Below are 26,868 nucleotides of genomic sequence, written 5' to 3'. Positions count from 1 at the left end.
CTAGAGTGGTTGTGGGACTGACCATATTATTCAGAAAGCACTGACATCTTTATGTGATACCCAACAAGATTGCCAGCTATTACTACTTTTATCTATACTTTGAGCTGAAACATTCTCAAGTTGGAGTCAAAACTTCTTACTCTGGAATCAGGTTTACATGTACTTATACCACAATTCTACATAGTTTGTAGATGACTGCATTGACTAGAATAATAACCATAATAAGTATGTTACTGATATTCTAGAGAAATTTCAACACTTTTATAAGATCTTGGGCCTGGTACTTAGTAACAGGAAAACCAATCTTCCCTTCAATATCCAATGAAGGTTGTCTTTTGCAAGCACCAACAATAATGATTCATATAAAGATGTTTCAAGAATGCACATTGATGGATATAAAATTATCTTGATTCCATGAAAGTAACAAAGAATGTAAAGTCAATGTTAAAGGTTTTAGAAGAGCTAATCCAGTCATGAAAACATGCAGATTAATCATTTAATGAAAAATCTAAGTAATCAAAATGACTTTCATGACAAAAAGCTTTTGTTTTAACTTAAACACCTGCCTCACATTGCTAATGCCAAATTACCTATGAGGGGAAAACTAATAGAGATTTCTTTTAGGAATCATTTACCAGATTATGTGGGAGACTAATAAATCTTGATCCTGACAGGGATTTAGGTCTTCCTTATATTGATGTGTATGTTGTGGCATCTGTAATATGGCAGTGCAGCAGTGTTAGAACTCATCCTAGGCAGATGTGTTTGTGGTTTGGAGTGGCAGTTATGCAAACCAAGATGCTCTGGGGGCTGCTTTGACAGACAATAAAAGGTATGATCCAGGTAGCCTAAAACGGAATACAGAAAGAATATTAATACAGTTCTACATTGTGCAAAAAACAAAATGTAGTGGTAGGAAATTCTACCAAATACTGGAGAGACTGGATTACAAAAAACAAAATTCTCTTGTAGATTTTTGGAACTGGGAACATAACAACCCACTATCTGCAATTGAATTTAAATCTGATAAACATGGAACAAGATAGCAACATATACAGATGAGATCTAGTATGAATGGTTATATTGACGAGCTTAAAAACAAGCAATGATAAAGGTAATACATAGTGCCTTCGATCAAATTGCAATTAACAGGCAACAGTACGCTTCCTTCAGATTAAAAGTGTTTAGTATGATCTAAATTAAACAAATCTTAATTCTTTTGACAATTTATAACTGAAGCAGCATGACCTTAAACAAACAGTCAACAATTCAAAAGCCAATATTTTTCACCTCAAAAATCATTTTGTCTGTATAAAAAGCTTTATATGGACAATATTTCCCACTAAAGTTATATAAAAGAAGGCTGAGTAAAACTGTAGCTGCTGGAGATGTAACCTCAGCAGTGCAGATCATTTCCAGTTAATATGAAGGTATGAGAAATTTATGATAATTTGGGATAAAGTTATTGAAACTTGAATGATCACTGTGTGTTGCACTGATCAATATACAATGTAATATGTTAATTGTTCAATAATGTGGTCATATATGTTTAAAAAACAAAACAGAAAATCCCCTTAAGTTGACCACTTAGATTAGGGGGAAAAGGGATGCAGTGTGGTACAAAAAAGTAGATGTGGCAATATTAAACAGAAATTAGTGAAATTAAATTAAGCAATATGCAGGTGATTGAAAAGGGAGTTGTGGTGGCAATACAGGCTAAAATCTAAAGAGAAGAACATATGAAAATATTGTGTAATATTACGGTAAGAAAAAAGGTACAGTAGTAACCAGGGTAGGGAAAAAAGGAAACTAATTAAATGAAAATGTTTGCCAAGTAAAATTGCCAGTGTGGAATAATGTTGCTAATGCTAGGATTCCAAGGGCTTTTGTTTGTGAGTGCAACAAGAACACTAGTTTCTTTATAGCAAAACTTCTGTGGCTTACACGTGTATTTATAGGTTGTAGCTTTAATGAATTCCAAAGTTATGCACTTGATGGATTAGGCGGGGTCTATATTAGAACTTCGAAAGTTTAATGATTCGAATCACTAAAGGTCGACCTTTAATGATCGAACCATTAAAATTTAGAATTTTCAGAAAAATTAAATTAAAAAAAAAGAAAAAGAAAATCTAAAGGGTGCAGGCAGGGTGACAAGACCCCCTGCACCCCCCCCACCCCCCGTACTTAAATATACCAACTCCAAGACCGCACTACATTGAATTAAATGGAAATCTCCCCTTACGGAGATTTCTGTTTACCCATTCGACGTTCTGCACTTTTGCTATTATCGTGTCGACAATGTCGGATTCGACATTGTCAGCTTTCGAGAATATAATTGGTAACAGGATTAGGCACCCTAAATTGGCCATAGGTGTGAATGTGTGATATGGCAAAAGTAACATAGCAGGGCTTGCCACCCAGAGGTATAAACCTTGGCTTTAGATGACTGTCACTGTTAAAGTGACACCCCGGCCCCTGTGCAAAAATGGGAAAAAGTTGTTTGTGGATGGATGGACAGATCCCCTATCTAATTCCACATCACATAACTGAAATTCTGTATGTTAGAAATTCTATACAAATGCAACTCTAACAAGTTTCTTAAAGTAATGCTTTATCCTGCCTCTTCTTTCTGGGACATTTTGGGGTTTAAAGGGTTATAATCTTCTTTGAAATGTTTGTTCTGTCAAGCTTTTTTTATCTTAATCCAAGATTCTTGTAGAATCTGCTTTATGGTTCCAGAGAGGAACAGTGTTTCAAGTGCTTCCTCATTGATACCCACAATGCCTTAGTCCTAAATTAAAGGCACATCTCACAAATTAATAGAGAGGAGGAGGAGGAGGAGCATGGAGAGGAGGCCATATACTGTGTGTAAAACAGAGGATGTGCACTACATTAACACACCAAGATACTTCATCGAAAGGAAATGCATACCTAGAATATTCTAGGTTATTGAGTAATGGTAGCTATGCATGTCATATCCTGATGTTTCACGAATGCATTCTTTACTGTCTGAGTTGCAACTACCCTGCCACATTGCACTCCTGAGTCAACAGTGACCACGCTACATCCAGTTTGATGTGAAAATAGTTGCAGCCAGGGTGGAACTCATACATTTTCAGAATCCTATGCTAGTTTAAATCATGCAGACTCAGAATCCCTTCTCCTTGACCTTCCCATTTACTGGCATGAGTTTCTGAATCAGTTTAACTCCCCCTTTTTAAATTGGCTTCATCCTGGCTCTTCTCTGATGCTCAGTGATTTGTTGAATAATTCTATGTGGGGAATAGATGAAAGGACTTTTACATGACAGTGAGCTCTGTGTTCCCTTAATTCCTTTAGCTTTCTTTCTATGCCTTTGCTTTGCTTGATAAGTGATTGTCAGGTATTCTCCATCTTCTCTAGTCCCTCTTCCAAGCTGGTACTCTTCTTTCCTTCTCTTTTGTTTAACTAAATCAAGAATACAGTGAGATCACCTTGTTTTCGACATCATTAGTGTATTCCTTTTCTTCCTTGACCATTTTTTTTTGCAGCTCTGTTTGAGCTTCCTTAAAATAATCCCATCCTTCATGTTTTTCCTTCTGCTAGACTGTCCACTAACTTTGCTCTTATATTATTTTGTCCTTTTAGCCCCTTTCCTGATTTCTCACTCTTTCTCACTCCTTTCCTCTGTTCCAATTTCCCATTCAGATTCAGAAAGCTCCCAATTATTTCCCTTTCTACAGTCCCACAGATTAACTCTGTTTGTCTGTTGTCTTCTCCATCCTTGACAGACCAGATCATTGTATGCTCAGTGCTGGCCCAGAGCATTTTCACTTGTGTCACACACTCCTCCTCTTCATTGAGAACACCAACATTTTACCTTCTCCTTTGCCTTCCCATACTAGTTGAAGGATCCCTCTTTGTCTTGTACCTCCACTATTTCACTCACTATCCAAACTATGGATGCAAAAATGCATCAGTCTGCTTTATGGACAGTAAAATCTCACATCATTGTAACCTTCTTTTTTCTTCCCCAAACTCTTGCACATTCTTTATACTGTTCATTATCTCCTCTTCCAGCACCTAATGATTTAGATATCATATCTAACCACAGTTCTCACAATTTCCTTTTAGTCTAACAGCTACTCTACTACCTTTTGATCTTCATCGAAGTTCCTCTCTTCCCTGATCTACTTACCTTTACCTCTAAGTGCCTCATAATTTATGTTCTGATAACAATCTGCTCCCTTCCCCACCACTTGTTGCACAGTCTGAACAACTAATATCCTAGGATATCCATATTCTTAACCCTTTCATCATTAGCCCAGGTGTTTACCACAACTACTATATGTGCTTCTTCCTCTTATCACTCAAGTGTCCACAGTTTCTTGCATAAATTCATGGAATTACTCAACATGTTCTTTCATCCCATCTTGTCCAGCTTAACTGCTCTGTTTTTCCTTTTTCCACTCCCTGTATTCTTTTAATTTTTTATTCAAATTCTGCTCCAGTCCTATAAATATATGTGCCTACCAAATGCATCTTCTGCCTTCCCTGAAGAGTCTTGTGCTTTAACATTTGGTGCTACATTTTTACCCAAATCCTTCTGCTGTCCTTCAGCTATACTTAGCAGGCTATCCCTCATTTCCTTCCACCACAATCCAATGATATAATTATCTTGCTATGTGTTTGGATTCCAAATTACAGCAAGGCTGTACTAACCAGGGGTGGAGGGAGTGGGAAGAGGGGAAGTCCATCCATGGTATAGAAGTTCAGTCCTTGACATTCTTCCCTGAGTTACCCAGTAGTCCAAGTTCCTGCTCTCTTCCCTACCTCCTGGATTAGATGTTATCAATAGATCTTGTTTTCCTTCCTTTATTGCCGTTTCACACTGACTGCACTTCCAAAAAGGCTACTGAATTCCTGAATTTTCTGCATGTCCTGATAACTTGTACCATTTCCTGTGTCTCACAGCAGTTCCACCTGGGATATCACTGCTGCCCATATGAACTATAATATATATGCATATCTTGATATTTATTTAGATGACAATGCCCCACAGATTTATATACAGAGGAAGAATGTCCACTCTACAAGTTGATATATGAGGTATGTGGGGGCAACAGTTAATATGGTGTACCCTGGAGCACTGAACATAATATGGAAGGGGTGGATCATGTGACCAATAATGAAGAAGTTATCCATATGGGGACTGCAAATTGAAAGTGATGACCTGGCTAATGTTAACATTCCCTTTCAACTCGATGGTACCACTGATTATGCAGAATTCTTTATCGCCAAATTCTTTGCACCTGTGAATAGCTGCATAGATGCATTTGTCCCCCTCGAAAGTAAATACAACTTTAAATTCAATAATTCACCACTATGATGGAACCCAAGTATAAACAGCCTCTATAACAATACCTTTAGATATAAGGTGTGCAATGAAAAAGGACTTACTTACAATAGTGGATACATGATGATCAAAGGATAGTTCATTGTCAATAGAGGTTACCAAATCCCTAACTACAGGATCAATGTTCAAGAGGGTGTTGTCAATGTGACAGTTACAAGTGGACTCATGCTTGCCAAAGGATATGATTAAAAACATCTTGGGATTTAGTTTTAGTCCATAGATTGGAATCTAGCTATATGTTTGGGACAGCCCTCTTGGAGGATCATGATGTCCTCTGGGGAGTTTATGATGGCATTAAGTTTACAGTCATCTGCAGGCATGGTCAGCTGCAAACCTTTAACATTCGCTTTGACTTCCAAAAAGTAAATGCCAAAGATGAGTTGTCCAAGGACTGACAGAAACTCTAAAGCCATTTCACCACCTTCCAAGGACTGAACCCTTGGATACACTGCAAGTGACAGATCTTTTGCAGCTGGTCTAGCCACCTACACTAACTTTCAGGTTCCAGATGTGCAGCAATTTGGCATCCAATGAATTAAATAGGAATTGACAACTAGCCAGGTGAGTTTATCTATGATGCCTGGCTGTGGGATGGTCAGATTTGCCCTCATCTATTGTTTCATTAACTTTCGGGAAAAAGTCACTAGGTTAAGTCAGCAAGACCTGCCCCTGATGAATCCAAACTAGGTTAAGCCAAAAGTATATAGTTTACCTATATCATTATATAGTAATTCCATAATGATCCTTTCCATAGCCTTAGAGATTAGACTGGGTAAGGCTTATAGGTCTATAATTATCCAGGTCTGTTGATTCTCTAGTTTTGTGCAAGGGAATGGGTGTTGATGTTCTCAATTCATCTGGCATGAAACCTATTTTGAGGCTGATAGTGAACAGCTTCTGCAGGGAATCAGAAAAGTCACATTTCAGCTGAACAGTAAGCAGCCTGGTATCTTATCTGGCCCCATAGATTTAGTGTTCTTGGCCTTAGATAGTGCCTTCAGAAATTGTTATTGGGAAATTTGAGTGGAGGGTGTATATGTGGGTATATGATCTAAGAATACAGGAATGGAGGGGGACTAAAGTTTGAGCTAAATTTGTTTACTAGCAATCATTAGCGCAAGGTTTTTGAACAATAAGGGGGATAGCATAGCATGTCTTAAGGTAGCTTGAGTACGATTCAGCACATGTATCATAGTCCAGTGCTGCAGATGAGGGTTAACAGGAAGACTGTTTGTTATGTGTAAAGTTTATTTCTTTGTGGTGGAAGTGTGTGTGGGGGGGGGGGCAGAAGTTTAGACCAAAGACAGGGATAGGAAGGAAGTTTTCTAGACCAGAAATGGAATGTGAAGGTAAAGTGCCCAGTAAGTAGAACTAGGAGTGTGGCAGCTATTACGGAAAAGATTGGCAGAGATGACCATTATTTTCCTTTCCGGGGGGGTATTGCTTGAGGTGTTTTCTTGGCCTTAGGACCCATTGGATGTAGGTCCAGAGGAGAGTCACAGAGATGCAAGAGGAAAGTGAGGGGATGCAGATATGGATCTACAATCTTGGAGAGGTGAGCAACCCTAGTAAAAGGGAAAGCATTTTGGCAAAATTGCATTCTTTTATACTATTCCCACTTTTCCACTTTACTGATTTCATCATTATGCTCTTTTCACTCTGTCTTCCAGAGAAGATGATGTTCTGTTTGTGCAAGAAAGGACAGTTGTGTAAGCTGCACTTGCCCATAACAATTGATGTTCAAATTCCACACTGCTGCAATAGCCTCAGGCCATATGGGCTGTGTCTTGACCAAGACACAACAAGACAGCTTCCAAAAGTTCCATCTCCCTTCCACACTTCTATTCTGACTGCTGATTAGCCAGCCCAGAGGAGGGAAAATTCAGTGGTCAGAGTAGAAATTCTTCAGAGCTTTCTTGCAGAAAAGTTAAGTGGTCACCTACTCACCCTGAACTATCTAAACAAGAAATAAACCTTAATCTAACATAATGCTCTATGTTTGTTTGTGTCTTTCAGCTTTTCCTGGTTAGGGGTCGCCACAGCGGAACTCCGGTCCGCTAATGATTGGCAGTAGATTTTTACGTGCTGGCTTGCCGGGCCTAACGCACAACCTTCAATGAAGGAACGCCCATTCATGCATGTTGCCACACAGAAGGCGCTCTAACTGAGAATCGAACGGGCAACGTCTAACTGTGAGGCGACAAAGCTATCGCAGCAGCACCACCGCAGTGATCTAACATAATGCTCTATAACAATATAATAACAGATATGGATGAAATATTGTGCTGTGATGTAATTTATATAAATTTAACTTCAGCATTTGGTAGAGTCATACACAAATCACTGATCAATAAATTAGAACAACTAGGTATTTATGTACTGTTGATAAGCTGCATAGCTGCATGGCATACAAATAGGACATGGCAAGTATTATACAGCAATTGGACAGGTGAAATTCTTGGTTGCAGTCAGGGTGCCCCACAGATCTCTGTCTCACTGTCTTAGGCCCATATTTGTGTAGATTGCACCTTTCAGACCTATCCTTTGCATCTGAGGTGTTCTACAATCTCTATGCAGATGACTTAAAGTTGGGTAAACTGATTACATTTGTTACAGATAGTGCATGTTTGCAATAGAGCTTGACTAAATTTACCATTTGGGCACAGGAGAATAATATCCTGATAACTACATCAAAAACTAAGCATATGAGATTTGGAAGACATAAGTTGAAAGATGAATATTTAATACAGCAAACAATGATTGAAACTGTAGGATTATTTAAGGACCTAGGTAAACAGGTAGATTCAGCTTTGAGTTTTTCTAATCATATCAACCAATTGGTTGATAATCGTTATAAAACTATAGATTTCATAAAAAGGTTTATAAAGTCTAGGAAATCAGGTGATGAATTCAGGATTTGTTAATTACATCAGACCCAAACTTGAGTATGGAATAACAGAAAAACAAGCATGAATAAATTGGAAAGAGTACAGAGGAAATATAACAATGGCATCCAGGAAAGGGAAAATTTAAGTTATTATAAAAAAACTAAAATATCTCAACTTGTACAGTGTCTCATACATATTTAAGAGGAGATCCTATTCAGGTATATAGGGCATTTAGAATAAACTACCACTGGGAATATTTGGGTTTATCAAAAAGTAGTAGAGAATCATCAGATGACCTATGTAGAAGATTCTGTAGGAATTAAAAGTGTACTAATTGGTTCTCTGAGAGACCAGCTGATGCATGGAACAGACTACCAAACTATATTAAAGCAAGCAATAGTTTAAATATATTTAAGAACAGCCTGGACACTTATTATTGGAACAACTGTTCTGGTATATTGCCAAGTTAGAAGGAAATTAATGCCCATGCTTGAAATATTTGTATGCATGTATGTATGTAATCTATTACCCAACAATAACTATATACAATAATATTGGGATGGTGGGTTGTTGTGGCTACTGCAGCAGTGAGGAATTTGAACAATTACTGTTTTAGATAAGTGCATTTTACACAAATATACAATGTTCATCATTCCCACTACTGCAGTAGACTTTAGGCTATATGGATTGACAATCAAAGTCTAGCCAACCTAGCAGTAGGAAGTATATGAATCCAGAAGCCCCTGGAGAATGGTCCTAGCAAAGCTAGTACTGGTTCTAGAGAAAAAGCTTGTAATGCCTTGTAAACGTATGTACAAAGGGCCATGTAGCTGCATCTGGAGTGCTTCTAAAGTCTAACCCTTTCAAATATGCCACTGTAGAAAAAAAAAACTTTGTAGAGTGAGCCTTGAACTGGTTTACCATGGCGGCATAACAAAATGTAATAGCAGAGGAAAACCATCTGGAAATAGTGTTTTGAGACAGGTTGTCCTTTCTTAGTCCCTGTATAAGAAGTAAATATGATCAGGGTTTCTAAAGTACTTGATTCTGTTAAGATACCACCTGAGTTGCCTGTGCATAGAGTATGCATAATCCTTTCTCCCTGTTTTTGAGTGTCAGGATAGAATAACAGGAGATTGATGACCTAATTCAAAATAAACTCTGAAACAACTGTGGACAAGAATGATGGATTTCTTCTTAATCACACCCTATCCCTTTATCTATGAAAGACCAAACAGGGTTAAACCACGGCGAAAGCTTAAAACTCAGATATTTTTGTTGCAGATGTCAGAGCAATGAGAATAATCATTTTCTGTATAATTAACCTTAAATATGCTTGATGTGCAGGTATAAAAATGGAGATGTCATTAACTTTTTCAGCACAGGGTTACATCGCAGCAATGATCATCCTGTTCACATGATGGTCTCAGGTGTAACAACTCCTTTCAGAAACTGTTTTACTAAAAAACACTGAAAAAAAGCTGGAGCATCCATGGGTAGATGTGTCAAAATGTCTGCAGGATGTACCTTGATGGAGATGTATGAAATGCCAGAGGTTAGTAAACTACACACATATTTGAGCACCAGTGGTACATAATCTCTGCTAGGCCCCCGTTTATTGGCTAGGAACCAACTAGGAAACCTCTTCCAGTTGCCAATACAAGATTTTCTAGCAACACTCTGTCTCCTTTAGGACCTGTTGCACTTCTTCTTTGAAGAGGTGCCTGAAAGTATTAGAACTGAATCATCCGGATAGTTAGGTGGATTTTTATCTGGAAACTTTAATGAAGTTGAAGTACCCCAAAGTTTTATACTAATCCCTCTTATCTTCTCTATTTTCATTATCAAACAACCTCATGACCTTTCTGCTCTACAACTCATCCTCTACGTTAATGCCAGGTTACTCTTTAGGTCCAGCAGCAACCACTCTAATAGTGAAGCAAAGCTACAAAAGATCTTAACTTCCTCAATTTGTGGCTCATTAGCCACAAACTACCACATGCTATTTGGCTCCATCAAAAAACTTAAAACATTAAAGTCCTTAAATATCACTACTCTTTGTAGCACATCAACAGAAACAACCAACTCCTTCAAACACTTCAGTCTGTGGCTAGAGCAATCACTGATATTCAATATCCATATAGAAAAATCAAGGGCAAAAGTTAACTCACTTCTCTTTTTGACCAGGAAAATCTCACCCTACCTCTCCAAACCAGCAGGGCAGCAATAGGCAAAGGAGTCCTTTTGGCCCAATTTGAATACAGACTACCCATAATAGCCACGACCTCTAAGAAAAAAAAACTCCTCCATACTATAGACTACTGAAAACAAAAATTGTCCCTGCAGCACTAATTCTCCCTCTAATAGGCACTGCTGCCTTGCCCTGAAAAAAGACAGATGGCTCCTTCTGCATGACTTAGTGGATCCGCTCCCAAGCTCTCTCATCTTCAGACTTTTCTTACCTAACTCACTCTTACTGCTAGTTGCAAACTTTATTCTAAAAACAAGCACAATACAACTGGACACACATCTCCAAAACAACCCCACTCCAATCCTGACAAAGCAGACTACACTGCACCACCACTCTATCTCCATCCTTTCTCCTAAAATATGGGAATATCAGCCTAACCACCTAAAGGAACTAAAGCCCCCTTCTTCACCCTCAGAGATAAACTTAAAAAATTCTTCCACACCAAATAATATTGTACTTGCCATAAGTGTGCCACATCACATAAGGACCTCTCAACCTCTAGCACTATTCTCTTAAATTACTAACACCTCTTAACATCTCCACCATTCCCTGCCCTAACTCTCATTATCTCAAAGCATTTCCACCATGATATAAACCTGAAATATAATTGCATGAATTGAATCTACTGGTATTGTGAATGGTCCCTTGGGGGGGGGGGGGTTAAGTTGGCACTGAATCTGTTGGCCAGTATATTGGCAATATCTGATGGCACGGTGTAGGAGGTACCATTGTGCAGTAGCTCAGAGCAGATGTGGGTATTATAGTGGAGATTCTTTACATAACTATAGAAGGCCTTGTGATTGTCTTTACTATCTGCTGCAGCTTTAGAGGATTTGATGAGGGATCTCAACATTTTGTTGAGGCTAATAAGGGAGCTTTTCCAGTCTTGGGACTTCACCTTATTCCACATCAGTTTCCTCCTTCTGCTGTAGAGTTTGTTTATGGCAGGGGACCACCAGACTGGCTTCCTTTTCTTGGAGGGGAGCGACTAGGTTCTATTAGATATGGCAAGATCCATGCATTTGTGCATGCGTTCGTACAGTGCATTGGTGTATGATTTGGCGGTCATGCAACTAATCTCCATTTGCATGGGTGCAGTGAAGTTAGCCACCTCTGTTTTTAGGAGCCCAAAGTTAGCTTTGAAGAACTTTTTCATGGTGGTTACCTTTCTGGGGGGGGGGAGTTGACTATTGGTGTAGAGCAACAGTCACCCATGTTAGCAATGACCAGGTCAAGAATGTTGCTACCTCTAGTGAGGGTAAGAATGAGCTGGTCCAGGGCAATGGAATTAATGAATTCCAGGAAATGTTGGGCACGTGTAGTTTTCCCAGTTAATGGAGGTGTAGTTGAAGTTGCCCAGTATGAGAGTGTTAGGGTGGACCTTAATATTCTCCAGGGTACTTAGGAACATGTAGTGTGAGTCTTAGGACATGGTTTAGGACCTATAGCAGGCTACGACCTGAATCACTGTTCTATCCAATGTTAGCAGCACCTGAAGTATCTCAGATGTGTTATGTTGAGCTACCAGCCTGGAGGTATGCGCATTCTTTATGAATATGGAAACACCACCGCCTTTGGAGCTTCAGTCCAGGTTCTGAGGCCGAAAGATGTAGAATGAGTTATAGCCTGGTAGTGCAGAGGTGCTTTCTGCTGCCTTGAACCAAGTCTCTGTTATGGCACAAATGTTGATGTTTTCCATTTAAAGGAGTGGTTCGAGTGAGTGCATTTTGTGATTTAGACTTCTAGCATTGAGCAGCATGACCCTCAGATTGCATTTGTTTGTATTTGTTACAGTGGTAATTTGGTCTTTGGAACACCACCTAAAAAAGGCACTATAGGAGTGGCATGAGCCTTGGCCAGTATCCAGAAGCCTAGGGGTGACAGATGCAGGCCATCTCTGGCAAACATCGAGGTCTGTCAATCATGTCATCCCAAGCAGACAGATACTGGATCCCCTTTGAATGACACCAGAAACTTAGCCAATTGTTGAAATCCATCATGTTCTGCTTGTACTGTGGTATCATTCTGGGTGATGGTAGGATGCTGCTCAAGGCTAGGGTCATACCCATCTGGGCTACATAATCCGGGAGCTCCTCCATGTCTCTTTTCGTTTAGTACAGGGGGGTATATCTCAGGTCATTTACACCCACATGTACAATGACAGAGTCATATTTGTACCTGTTGTTGAGGGATCTGAGTCACTCAAAAAGTAGATTGCCAGACACCCAGTATTACTGCTGCACAGGTTAAAACAGCACTGTCCAAGGCCACGAATACAGCTTCTATGGGACCTGATGCTATTACTGGCTGTGTTCTACATGAACTACAGAGTGAACTGGCACCTCACCTGTATGCCCTGTTCAATCACAGCCTCACCTCAGGCTTTGTCCCTACTGAATGGTGCACTGCTACAGTCATTCCTCTCCACAAAGAAGGAGCGACTACAGACTCTGGGAACTATTGCCCCATTAACCTGTCGAGTCTGATATGCAAAGCTATGGAATGCATCATCATGGACCTAATAAACAAGGATATAGGGAATCTCCAAACTCCCACACAGTTTGGTTTTGTGAAGGGTAGATCATGCCTGCTCAACATGGTTGACTTCTTTGTGTCAGTTACCAGAGCTGTAGATGAAGGCAAGGTTGTTCATACAGCCTAGCTTGATCTAGCCAAGGTCTTTCATACCATTCCCCACTCAGGAATCATAGAAAAACTCACTAAGCTAGGCATCAACCCCTATATCACTAGGTGGGTTGCAAACTGGCTCATAGGCAGAACCCACAGTGTGAAAGTAGCTGACTCCAAGTCAGACTGCTGACCAGTCACAAGTGGAGTCCCACAGGGTTTCATCCTGGGTACTCTCCTGTTTGGTATCTACTTCTCTGAAGTCCAGGCCAACACAAAAAGACTCTTGATGACAAAGTTCGCAGACAATTGCAAGTTGGGAGCTATTATTAACTCCCAAAGTGATGTTGACATCTTACAGAAAGGCCTCACTGAGATCAATGACTGGTGTCAGAACCATGGTCTTAAGCTCAATGCCAAAAAGTGTGTTGTCATCCCCTTTGGGAAAAAACCAGTTCCCATGAATTACCACATCGATGGTAGTCCACTGAACACAGAAGGCATTATAAGAGATCTGGGAACACAGGTTGACAGCAACCTCTCTTTTGACCACCACATTGCCACTGTGGTCAGAAAGTCCTTCTATGTGGCATATCTCATTACTAATGGTTTTGCATCCTGGAAGAAAGATGTCATTGTCTCCCTCTACTCTTCCCTGTACCTGACTAAACACCTGCAACAACTGGAGAGGCTGCAAAAGTACCTCACAAAGAGGATCTTAGACCTTAAACATTGTCCTAAATGGACAGACTAACAAAACTCCAACTATTCTCTGTCTCATATCGCCTACTTCGAGGCGATCTCTGCTTCACTTACAAAGCCATGTCTGACCCAGCTCTGTTAGAAATGCTATATCTGAAGAAATCACAATCCCTCCACAGCACATAAATCCTAATCTCTCCACACCACATGCTCCAGAGACCTCAACCTCATTACCCCAATCATCAGAACATGCTGGAGGGACAGGTTCATAACCCAGAGACTCTCCATGCTCTGGAATAGACTTCCCATACATGTCAAGCAATGCATCTGACTGGCCCTCTTCAAGAAAAATCTTGATGAGTGGATGAGAAATAGAAAATTCACCCTAGGGATCACTCCAGTGGCGTTACTCGAAAGAGGCACTGGGAACTAAGGTTGGGTGGCACAATGCCAGGGTAATCCTATGGCTAGGCTTGTAAAGGCTCCAGGGCCATTAGCCTAGTACACACCTATGAACCAATTTGTCTCATAACATCTGCTATATCTATTAATTTCTACCACACGATTTTTATATATATTGTTGCTTTTTGTTCTGTTCTGCTTTTAATATGTATAGTTTACTGCTAGTTTGTTCATAGGTTCATAGGTTGGTACTAGGCTATTGGTCCTAAGGCCTATGCAAGCCTAGCCATAACAATTCCCTGGAAATTTCTTCCCACAATATTTACTTCTCTGGGCCCCTGTCTAGCAGGGTGACTGACATGATCCCCGGGGTGAATTTCCTATTTCCCATCCAATCATCAAGGTTCCTTTTGAAGAGGGCCAATGAGGCGCTCTGCTTGACATGTATAGGCAGTCTATTCCAGAGTATGGGGAGTCTCTGGGTCAGGAACCTATCCCTCCAGCATGTTTTGTTCATTGTGATGATAAGGTTTAGATCCCTGGAGCATGTGGCTCTGAGGGATTGGGATTTCTTTAAGTTCTCTTTTATTTCTGCTTTGTAAAGGATTTCATCTGGGCAGTATTTGTTTATGGTCTGCTATGATCAGTTTACTATCCAGGTAATCAAATTTGCATATTTTGGCTTTTCCCGGTTAGGGGTCGCCACAGCGGAACTCCGGTCCGCTAATGATTGGCAGTAGATTTTTTTATGTACTGGCTTGCCGGGCCTAACACGCAACCTTCAACAAAGGAACACCCATTCACGCATGTCGCTACACAGAAGACGCTCTAACTGAGACTTGAACGGGCAACATCTAACTATGAGGCAACAGCACCACCACCACAGGCTATCCAGGTAATCAAATAAAATAAAAATAAATTAAAAGTTGAAGGTGTTTAAGACTGGGGGATGTATTGAACTCCCCCTGTCTTATGAGAGTATTACAGTTTGTGAGAAACCTTGTGGCAATTGCCATTGGCCAATTCCATAAAAAGGAGAACCAATGTTGCCTGGGCCAAAAGGGAATCACCACAGTTTTTTGTGAATGCACTTATGAATCTTCAGAATGACACTGAATATCATTGAAATTGGGGAAATCCATAAAGGAACATTCTAGTTCACGAGAATGAGAAAGCATCTGTTTTTTCCAGGCTTGTTTGCAAGGAATCCTTGAGCAGAATCTGAGGAGTTGTCTTACTGAAAGAAGTAAAACAGATCTAATGTATGTGTGTGTGTATGTGTGTGTGTATATGTGTGTGTGTGTGTGTGTGTGTGTGTGTATGTGTGTATATATCCACACACACACACACACACACATATATATATATATATATATATATATATATATACAGATAAAAAATATTTTTTTTGTGTGTGGAAGGGCTCCCTAAAGGGGACTTATCTGCTACAAAGAAGCTGAAGTGCCAGCTTCTGCTCTTCTGAAGTCTCTGACCTGTTTCTTTTTGAGGTGGAAAGAACGTACTGAAGATTTTCCACTCTGTCTGCTGATTTTATCTCCTTAGGTCTGACAAATCAATGGTCAGAGTCAAAGTGTGGGAGGAAGCTACAGTTTTTGAAATTTGGCTGGCTGTTGGTCTTGACCAACACATGACACATGCAGCCTAAAGGCTACTGCAGAATAACTCTCAATCATCCTGAATTACCTGGGAACATCCATTTTTAAGCTTAAGTTAGCCAGAGGCATAATGTATTAGGCTATACTTCAGAGAAGTAGACATCAAATAGGAGAGGTCCCAGGACTGAACCCTGTGGTACTCCACTTATCATTGGTTTGAAGTCAGATTTGGAGTCTGCATCTTTTACATTGTGGGTTCTGTCAGTGAGCCAGTTGGCAACCCATCTCGTGACATAGGGATTTATACCTAGTTTAGTGAGTTTAGCTATAATTCCGGAATGGGGGATGGTGTTGAAAGCCTTGGCGAGGTCAAGATAAGCTGAGTGAACCACCTTACTCTCGTCTACCCCTTTGCTGACTGCCTCAAAGAAGTCGATCAGGTTCAGAAGGCATGATCTGCCTTTCACAAACCTGAACTGGGTGGGGTCCAGAGTTTCGAGGTTACCAATGTCTTTGTTTATGAGTTCAATGATGATATGTTCCATGGCCTTGCAGACCAGGCACATCAGACTAATAGGGCGATAGTTCCCAGGATCAGTGGTGGCTCCCCCTTTGTGGAGTGAGATTAATGTTGCTGTGCGCCATTCAGTGGGCACAAAGCTTGACGTGAGACTATGACTGAATGTGGTGCTTAGGTGGGGAGCCAGTTTGTTCTGAATTTTGTTTAAAATGCTGCCTGGGATGTTCTCCGGTCCCATGGGTGCTGTGTTTTTGATTTTAGAGTGCAGTTTTTACCTACATAGATGTGATTACAGGGACTCTGCTTTCTTCCTGTATAGATATGGGCCTTTTAGGGGGTGAGAGGGGGGTAATGTTAGCACTGAACCTATCTTCCAGGATGTTGGCAATATCAGTTGGTTCTGTAATTTTCGTGCCATTGTGCTGTAACTCAGAGCAGATCTGGGTATTGCCATTGAGATTCTTAACATAGCTACAGAATGCTTTGTGGTTGCCCTTAGAATCAGTGGTGATTTTATTTTTGTAGCTTGTTTTGGAGGATCTTATAAGGGATCTCAGCTTCTTACTGAGGCTGATCAGGGAGCTCCTCCAATCATGGGATTTGCAACAGTTTCTTCCTTCTGTTGTGGAGTTTGTTTATGGCAGGGAACCACCAGATTAGCTTCCTTTTTTTGGAGGATAGCGTCTTGGTTCTGTTTGGGATAGCACGATCCATGCACTTGTGTAAGTGCTTATAGAGTGCATTTGTGTAGGATCCAGCAGTCTTAACTGTATTGTCCATCTGCATGGGTGTCATGAAGTTTGCCACTTCTGTCTTAAGAAGCATGAAGTTGGCTTTGGAGACATTTTTTACTGTGGTTTCCTTAATGGGGGGGTGGGGGCGGGTTGTGGATATCAAGGGTGATTAGCTTATGTTCGGATCTGATAAATGAGGAGTTGACTTCAGGTGTGGAACACCAGTCACTCATGTTGGTAATGACTAGGTCTAGGATATTGTTGCCCCTGGTGGGGGTGTAGATAAGTTGATCCAGGGCATTGGAATTTATGAATTCCAGAAAGCACTGAGTGAAGGAGTTGGTACATGAGTAGTTTTCCCAGTTAATGGTGGGGTAGTTGAAATCGCCCATTATTAGGATGTTTAGTTAAACCCTAATATTTTCCAGTATATCACGAAAAGAGGAGTGGGAATCCTGGGGCATGGTGGGAGATCTGTAGCAAGCTACAATTTGGATTGCAGTTTTGCCCAGTGTTAGTTGCACGTGGATAACATTGGAGGCATTATGCTGCTCAACTAGCCTGGAGGTGTGGATATCCTTAATGAATATGGACACACCACCACCTTTGGTGTTCTGGTCCAGGTGAGATGGCCGAAAAGTGTGGTATGAGTTATAGCCTGGTAATGCAGGGGTGCTCTCTAGAGCCTTGAACCAGGCTCAGTCATTGCACAGATATTGATGTTCTCCATTTTAAGAAGTGCCTCGAATGAGTGCATTTTGAGATTTAGACTTCTAGCATTGAGTAGCATTACCCTCAGTTTTTGCTTGCCTGTTCCTGTTATGGTGGTGAATTTGACATTTGAACCTTGCCTAAAAAAACGCACTATAGGGCCGGCAAGACCCTTAGCCAGTATTCGGAATCCCAGGGGCGACAGGTGCAGGCCATCTCTGGCAAAGCATCAAAGTCTGTCGACCATGTCATCCCAGGCAGACAGATACTGGATCCTCTTAGAATGACACCAGAAGCTTAGCCAATTGTTGAAGTCAGTCATTTTGACCTTGTACTGTGGTATCATTCTGGGTGATGGCACTGTTTTCCTATTTATTGAATTGTCTGCTGTAGCTGCAATTAACATTTCCATCAACTCAGGTCTTGCTTACCTTCTCTTACTTTACTCATTATTATATTTTTCTATACTTATGTACCTCCCCCTGTATCTTAACATTTCTACCCCTGGTATGACTAGCATTTAATTTAATCTTTCCCATTTCATTCTTGCCCACTTTCCCAAAGCTTGTCCCAGAAGTAAATTTTCTGCCAACATTCCCACCAATTCATGGCCACTGCTATATTTATATTATAAGGAGGTTTAACTGCTTCTGTAGGCCACACTTCAAATTTCCATTCTTGATATTTCTTTTCATTAAATACTTTAACCAGGTATTCATATGCATTCCTGTTGCTTCATTGCTAGTGACTAAATATTCAATATTGTCATCAGAGTTTGGCTTTCCCCATCACTCAACATTAGTGTTTTCCACTTTAAAAATACTTGGCCTCTAGTAGGCAGTATACTATTCTGAGCTGTGCCACTCTGAAGTGTTCATAGAGGCATGGTACAGCTAACCCTCTCCTCTCAATTGGTAAAATCCTCTCACTCTGCCTAACCCTGGTTTTCTGCTCTACCCAGATGTAACTCATTGCTACTTTTCTGCATTTATCCCAGAACTTCCTACCTGAATCAAAAATAAAGGACTGTGCTGCATATATTATTACGGTAACCACAAACATCCTTATTGCCTGTATTTTTTTCAATAAACATATTTATTAAATTATCATGTATGACATAGGCAATCTTACATTTATATAAATGAAAAACAAATAACATTGACACCACTATAGTTGCAAATGTTATACATCACAGACACCACTGAAACAACTGTAGTTGCAAACATTATACATCTAGGCGTGTATTTTTTTGATCAACATCTGTAATCTGTAACCAAGAGTTTTCTTCTCCTTATTACAACTTGCCCTTTTAACCACAATTGCTTCCATGTCTCCTTTGATGACTCCTTTGACTTTTGGGATATCCGAACTCCCAGATATTTCAATTTTGTGTAGCCCCTCAATTGTGGAAATTCTTGCACTAACTCCCAATTTGGTGCATAGTTAACACTTATTGCCTTTGTTTAGTCCTCATTTAGTTTGTATCCTGAAATCCTATACTTTTTATATCTCTTTCTGGTCTCATTAAGTACATTATAAAATCATTGGCAAACACTGCCAGTGTCTCTTTCCGTCTTCCACAAATCCATCCTTCCAGCTTGGACTGCCTAATTTTTTGGGCTGGAATAACACAAACAGCACAGTGGACACTGGTCAGCCTTAACGTGTTTCCCCTTCTCTGTTGTCAATTTTTCCAATACACAGGCATTCACTTTTATTCTTACTGTTGACCCCTGTATATATTTTCCAGCAATTTTACAAACCCCTCTGGGAACCTCATTTTATGCATAACTATCCATAAAAATTTCCAGTGTACTTCAAAGGCTTTTTCATCAGCCCTACCATCACTAAAGTCTTCTTTCTCTCTCACCTTCCATGGTTATCAAATGTGTTCTTAAAATGTTAGCATGAGTTTGACTTCCCTGCTTGAACCCACACTGATCCATTTCTAAGAAATTTGGCAGTATGATGGCCAGAAGGTCCACTAGTATTATCGTAAATACTTTATAATTATGGTTTAGAATTGAAACAGGGCAATATGAGCTTATGTTGCTAGAGTTATTGTATTTTGAGTATTAATGCATTTACCACCACCTTCCAGGATTGTGGGACTGTCTTCTGTTCTAGTATCTTGTTCAACATTTTATGCCATCTAGGTAATACATTATCCTTGTATTTCTTCCAAACTCCCATCTTGAGGTCCTACGCATATTGCTTGTCTGCCAAGTTGCCATTCTATTTACTCTACTGTCTTCTGCTTCATCAAGTTGTCGCTCTCTAGTGCCATTAAGTCAGACGGATGTACACCTTCAATAAATTCTTCAACTTCTTCATCCCAAATGCCCACCTCTTTTTGGTGCTCAGATTTGATATTTACTTCTAAATGCTTTTCTGTGTCAGCAATGTTTCTTTCTAAGGTACCTACTCCATTATTTCTTATATGCAGAATGCTTCTTTTAACTTTCTGTGGCCTTAATTATCCTGCTAATAACTTCTGCTGTTTTGGAGTGGTGGCAAATTGTTGTTCCTGAAATGTGTATTTTCTTGCTTAAACTATCCTCTAGCCTCTAGATATACCTGCCATTCCCTCTCTTACATCTCTAGCTCCACCTACTCATTCTCTTTCAAACAATTTCCCCATTCTGTTTCTCTTATTTTCTCAAATCTGCCTAGCTCCATAATTCTGTACCTTTCCCACTTTTCTGTCTATTAGTTTTGAAGTATCTGCTTTACTTCTTGTTTTATGCCGTCCCATTCTTTAGTTCCATCTGCCCCTTCACTACTCTGTCTCAGTGCCCTTGCTAACTGTTCCAGGAATGCTCTTTTTCTTTCTCCTTGCCGTAGGCAAGTCATACTAAATCTCCAGTGTCTTCCACTTATTCAGCTATCCTTCTCTCGTAATATAATTTGTATGGCGGTGTGTTTAGACAACATTGAGTACATCTGTACTTCCTTTAATAAATATTTATGCTGTATGCTTTTCTTGTTACACAGAGCCTATCTAACCTGGCTCAAATCCCATGCTGCCCTGATACATATGTGTAGTTTACCTTACCTTGGATATTTTCCTTTTACATCATCCAGTCCATATCTAATCTCCATACTTTCCTCTGAGATGTCTCATTCTCCCTTTCCCCTCATCAACTCCTTCTGGATATTCCCCTCTACACTTATCTTGACCTGCTTGGTACTCCACTTATGTCCTCCTTAATAGATATCCCATTCCAATGTCATCCTACTATCCCTAACCCTTGCATAAAGTTTATCACTGTAGTTATCTGTTTTAATTATCTTCTCTTTTCTTTGGGTGGGATATGTATGATCTCTACAGTTATCCTTCTGTTTCCACGGTATCATTTTATCAGAACTCATTTTTGCTTGTCATTTACTTTTACCTCTGGTATTTACACTTGGACACCCTTTCTTATCATTATCATCCCTACTTTTTTCCTTTCTTCTGTAGCACTGGAGAAACATCCTTCTTTGAATCCCACTATTAATCACATCATCATGCTATCTCTGGGTGTAATGCATCTCCTGTAACATAATTATTTTGCCTCACTCTTTCTCAACTGCTGTAATATTTTCTCATGGCTTCTAGTCTGTACTCTATTTTTCATCACTCCCCCCTTTGTATTTCTTTGAACTTCTCAGGAAGACTGGCATTTTTCACATTCCCCTCCCTGAATGGGTAACTTGAAGTGATTTCCACTGTGTTTATAAAATCCTTTAACTTCCCAAATTCCCTCTCCTGAATCGTATTCCCTTTTCTTACACTTACCCCATCTAGTGCAATAGAAGTGCCTTGTGCAATGCATCTCATGCTTATCCATCTCAGTTGCATGGTGCTTGTTAGCAGGCAATATTGCTTCTCATCTAACTGAGCTATCACTTATCTCTGTGCACAAATTCATCCTGCCCATTTCCAATACTTATACATTAGCAGTGTTCCACTAAAGACCCACAGTACATGAACATTGTCAGAATGTCACGTGTATTCTAACATCTCATAACATCATTTCCAGAAAATAATTCCTCTTGGCAGGTGACTGACCCTTACGTTTTTCACTGCCAATATGTTTATCAGTGCCCGTTTCAGATTTTACTCTTCCCTTTAAGTCATAATATAGCTTTTGCAGTTCTTTATACCTCACCTGGCTAATATATTTGCATCTTCATAAATTATCATGTCAGTTACTGTGTCAAGTCCAATAGGTGACATTACCTTCACATGCCTCCACAACAGCTGATGCAGACATAGGTAAGGCTTAGCAGATGGGAGCCTGTCTACTATGTCTGCCATATTTTGCTTCCATGAAAATATTTCTGCTATTTATCCCCTTACTACTGTAAAAATCTATGTGTGTTCTCCTCCATCCCATTATCTGCTGGATTAGCTAAAGTTCCCAGTCTACTATGTGACCTTAATTCCAGTGTAGCACATACCTTATTTCTCCATTTGTTGTAGCTTTTACTCTGAGCCCCACTGCTTGTCTACTGGCATTAATAGAGTTCCATTCATTTTATCTCAAACCAAGTCTTTTGAAATTTAGCTCCATTTGTTTTTTCTGTTCTGTCAGTAAGAGTGGGAATGGTTTTGTAGGCCACCTTTCATTCTCTTTCCCATCTGATGGTTGAATTAGTCCTTTCTTTCTGCTGTTTAAAGCCCATATGTAAAGTCCTGTTTGTACTTTTCCAATTCAGCCACTGACTCTGCTGCTGCTTTTAAGAATGTTTTTGCTTTGATGGGGCAAAACACCCTAAAGACTGTGGGGTACAATAGTTTAAATTTAGTCCCATATGTCTGCATTCTTAAAACAGCAGGATAAATGTGCTTCTTTTCTTCCTCATCCTCAGGGAGTAGTCCTGTTCCACATGCATGCATTTGGCATCTCGTGCCAGGGTTTTCCCTTTCTTCCACAATTTTACAACTATTCTTTCAAAGCTTATGTCTCCACTCTTACTTACTACTGGCTTCGGAAATCTTGCAGTTACCCCAAGAGACATGTATGCTCTGTGACCTGTATCCAATATAATTTCCTCTCTGGGGTTTCCTTTCCATTTACTCAGTTGCATGTACACTCTGAGTCTTGTCCAATATAATTTTTTTTCTGGGGATTCCTTTCCATTTACCAGTTGCAATTGAATGAAGTTTTTACAGTGTTTAGCTTCTGCCCCATTTGGTACATTAGAGAATCTTAAATTCTCAAGTCATGTTCTGTTTTCTAGCTCCATCAATTTTTCAGTACTTTTTTCTTGAACTGCTTTGAGCTTTACCAGTCTTGATGAGTTTACCTTCTGCAGTTTTTTCAATCCTGTAATCTAAGAAAGTCCTATTAGCATGTGTTCACTTTCTTCCGTTTTTTTATCTGTCTTCAGTATATAAAGAGGATGTTACTCATTTTCTTTCCCTGCTGTATAATTTGTCCAGCTTTTCCTCTATTGCCAAAATCCCTGAATCTTTCCGTGGGCTTGGGGCTACCATGCTATTCCGGAGGTCTAATCTGTCACTACTTGTCTCAATGGCGGCACTACTGTATTTCACTTCAGCAGTTGTCTTTTTTAACCTCTCTTTCCTTTTTCCTTTTGTCATTAGTACACATTAATACATTATCAATATTCTTGACTGAGCCAGGCATTCCCAGAATCACATTTTAAAACTCAGTTTACTTTTACTCTAGAGAGTCAGATGAACTGCACATCATCTCAGTTAGGCACCAAACCAGAAGTCGAAGTAAATTAATTTTGGTCAGAACAATCAAACTGTTAAATAACCAGTCAGGCAAATATGTTAACAAACAGGAATGTTTATAAATAGTTCTAATTTTAATTTCCATACACAGAAGAACTATGTTCTTCTAATTGTATAAGTATTTTGTTTCACAAATCCTCTTCTGCTTAGCATTTTCATCTCTAACAAGTGATCTAGAAAACACTAGCTTCGCAAGTATCACTACTGAAAATAAACTGATCCATTTAGTGATTTAAATTACACAAAGTAATATTAATTAAATACTAAGGTTTAGTCTTGTATGAAGATGTGATGATGTTCTTAAATATATTTTAGTTATTTCTGGATATAAAATGACTTGAGGAAAGTCTTATAAAACAGGAAAATGCTATACAATTTCTACATTTTACTAAGCATTTCAAACGTCAGTGCTGTGAAATTGTGCTAAGAATGTTGAATATGCTGTAAAAAAACAGCTATAGAATGATGTGTGGGTATATATTATTTCAGTACAATGAATACATTAATTCATATCTAAAAATAGTATCCTAGGAAATGACAGGTCTGTGTTCAACTGCAGACACTTGACTAAACAAATGCTCAGAATTATTGGTATCCCACAGAGAATATTCTTTCTGCTAATACAAATGATTGCTAAACACAAATTCATTATTAAATAAATGCTAAAATAAAGATTATTTTTTTTAAATATACTCTGGTATTCAGGAAAGTAAAATGGCTTATTCATATTTTATCTATCGATCTGTCTAGTTATCTGTCTGTGTGTGCTTTTGTGTGTCTGTAGCTATAAACTAAGTAAGATTTCAAAGAAGATGCTACAAAAAATTAATATGATTTTATTTTCATGCATGTATTCCCTCTATAAATTTTCTATATATTTGTGCTTATGTAAGAATAAATTTTTAGTTTGGAATTGAGCATGTTTTCTATGCATTGAATTTACATGCCATATAATGATGCTCTGCTTGCTGAAACAAATAAAAAAAATACTTGTCAAAATACGGAACACTATGCATACATATCCCTTTCCTCTATCACACGGATCTTTCTGGTGGCTTTTTTTTGCATTTCTTATAGCATCCTGATAACCCTTTCCCTGCAAGATTCCCAGAGCTGCATAAATTACTTGGTTGTGGTGTAATCAGGAACTTGAATTACCTCTTTGCTTCTGGATTTTATGTCTGAAGATACAACCCAGCATTCTGCTTGCTGGTGCCATGGCTTTCTCACTCTACAACTGATATTCTATCCCAGGTGTTTTCAACACCCTCTGATCTTTTTTCCTGTTGTATTACTATCAGCTTCACTTCTCTGAGCTGATGTATTTGGGGTGTTGTGACCCAATTACTCTACTTTGCATTTATTTGCATGAAACAAACTTCAGCTACCACTTTTATGTACACATGGACAACCTTACCAAACCCTTCCCTAAACTCTTTCTCCATCTTCCACAATTACACCTATAATTGTGACAGTAGCAAAAAGGCCATTTCTGTTTATTCAGAACATGAAAGATACAGATTAACTCAAGATTCTTAAATTCAGTTTGATAAAAAGCAGGATATAGCTTGTAGTGCATAGAGTACCACTCCAATAACAGTAAAACAACATCCTGATTCAGCACTACTCTACAGTGTGGCCTGATCTTAAGAATGCTTAGAAAGGTGCTTAACATTTGTTACGCATCCCCTAGGTACCGTTAAGGTCATGTTTGGCACAAAAAGTTGACAGCTCTGGCCAGTAAACAGCAGAAGCAGGTGTAGAATAAGAAATGGCATTGTTTCAACATTGTTTCTTTCTGTTGTCTGCTATACTACAACCATTATTTTGAGTAAACTGCTTCACTTTTACAGGGAATACTGAAGGATGTAAACTCCTTCTTCATTGCTTTACTGGCTTTCAAAGCCAACATAACACTTTTTTATTATTTTACTTTTCTGTAATGAGTACAGCATGGAGAAGATATATCTTCATGCACTACAAAGAATTCTGATCAGATCACTGATTGTAACTTATTATTATGTGTTCTTGACATGGGTGTCAAGACCCATCTTGCGAGCAATTTCTTGGCATCCATGTCTCAAACACATTATGATCAGAGACCCCATCATAATCATCTATATCAAAAGTGACCATCCTTCATGTCTCACCAACACAATTCTGCACACTCATATCTTGTCCTGTCTATTCTTTCTGCTCTCTAGTCAGGGGCTATCTGGCTCTTCTAATCTCCTGTCAGACATTTTCTCTCTACTCAATATCACTTTTTGCTGATTTCTTGAGCTCGTGCAGTAGGCTAATGTTCACCAGATCTGCAGATACTACTCAATATATGAATTGGCCAGGCCCTGGCATAGCAGGACAATTACTTCTGTACTTCTGCCCAATTCTGATAGGCCCAGAATTCTGTTTCTTGCTGCCATGGTCTTCTCACTGTGTTCCAGACAGTCTGATTCAGTGTGATAAACAACCACATTTCCTTTTTCTGCTCTGCCATGATTAGTTCCACTTTCTCCCTGCTGGTACTTTATTTCAATGAACCGCTTCCTATGATGCCTGCCAACCATCAAGCCTTTTCATATAAACCCAACCAGTTCATTCCTGTGTCATGGATATTCTCCAGTGAGGGCAACTATGGGCTGGGAAGTGTCATAGAAGCAGTCAGGGTAGTGTCTGTACCCATGTTGGTATCCCAGCAATGACAGCAGATGTGTAGGCCCTATGTCCATCTTCTGAGCATGCAGAGTGACCTGCATCACAGCAGAAACTGCAATACCCTTCCCACCCAAGTTCACACTCCTGTGCACCAGCAATAATGGCCACCAAATTCAGTTTAGAAAGTTAATGCTCTACACATGGCCACCCTCATCACAAACCATCCTCCATGGGATTGTGGCACTGGACATCACCAGACCATCATGTTACACTGCAGATGCACCCCTATCCTCCTCCAATCAATGCATGAACAGCTAATTGAGCTTTGGTCACCTAAGTCATAGTCTCAGCTTTATCCCCCTACTCTGCTGTGGCTGGCTGCCCCCAGCTGATACTTCATATCAGGGTGCTGTGTCAAGCACATAACTTTGATGTTGTCACCACTGATCCTTGTTTGTCATCTTTTTGACAAATCAGAACATATTTCCAAGTTATTCTTTAGACAAATTATCATATCTTCTTCTGCTGTGCGCATCTTTCTTCTGCTGTGCGCATCTTTCTGTCATCTGCACAGGGGCTACTCTTCATTTCTGTTTGCACAGACATAGTGTAAT

The sequence above is a fragment of the Protopterus annectens genome, chromosome 6.part0, assembly GCF_019279795.1.
Source record: "Protopterus annectens isolate FY-2018-M chromosome 6.part0, PAN1.0, whole genome shotgun sequence".
NCBI classification, from domain to species: Eukaryota; Metazoa; Chordata; order Ceratodontiformes; family Protopteridae; genus Protopterus; species Protopterus annectens.
This window is presented reverse-complemented; position numbering follows the sequence as displayed.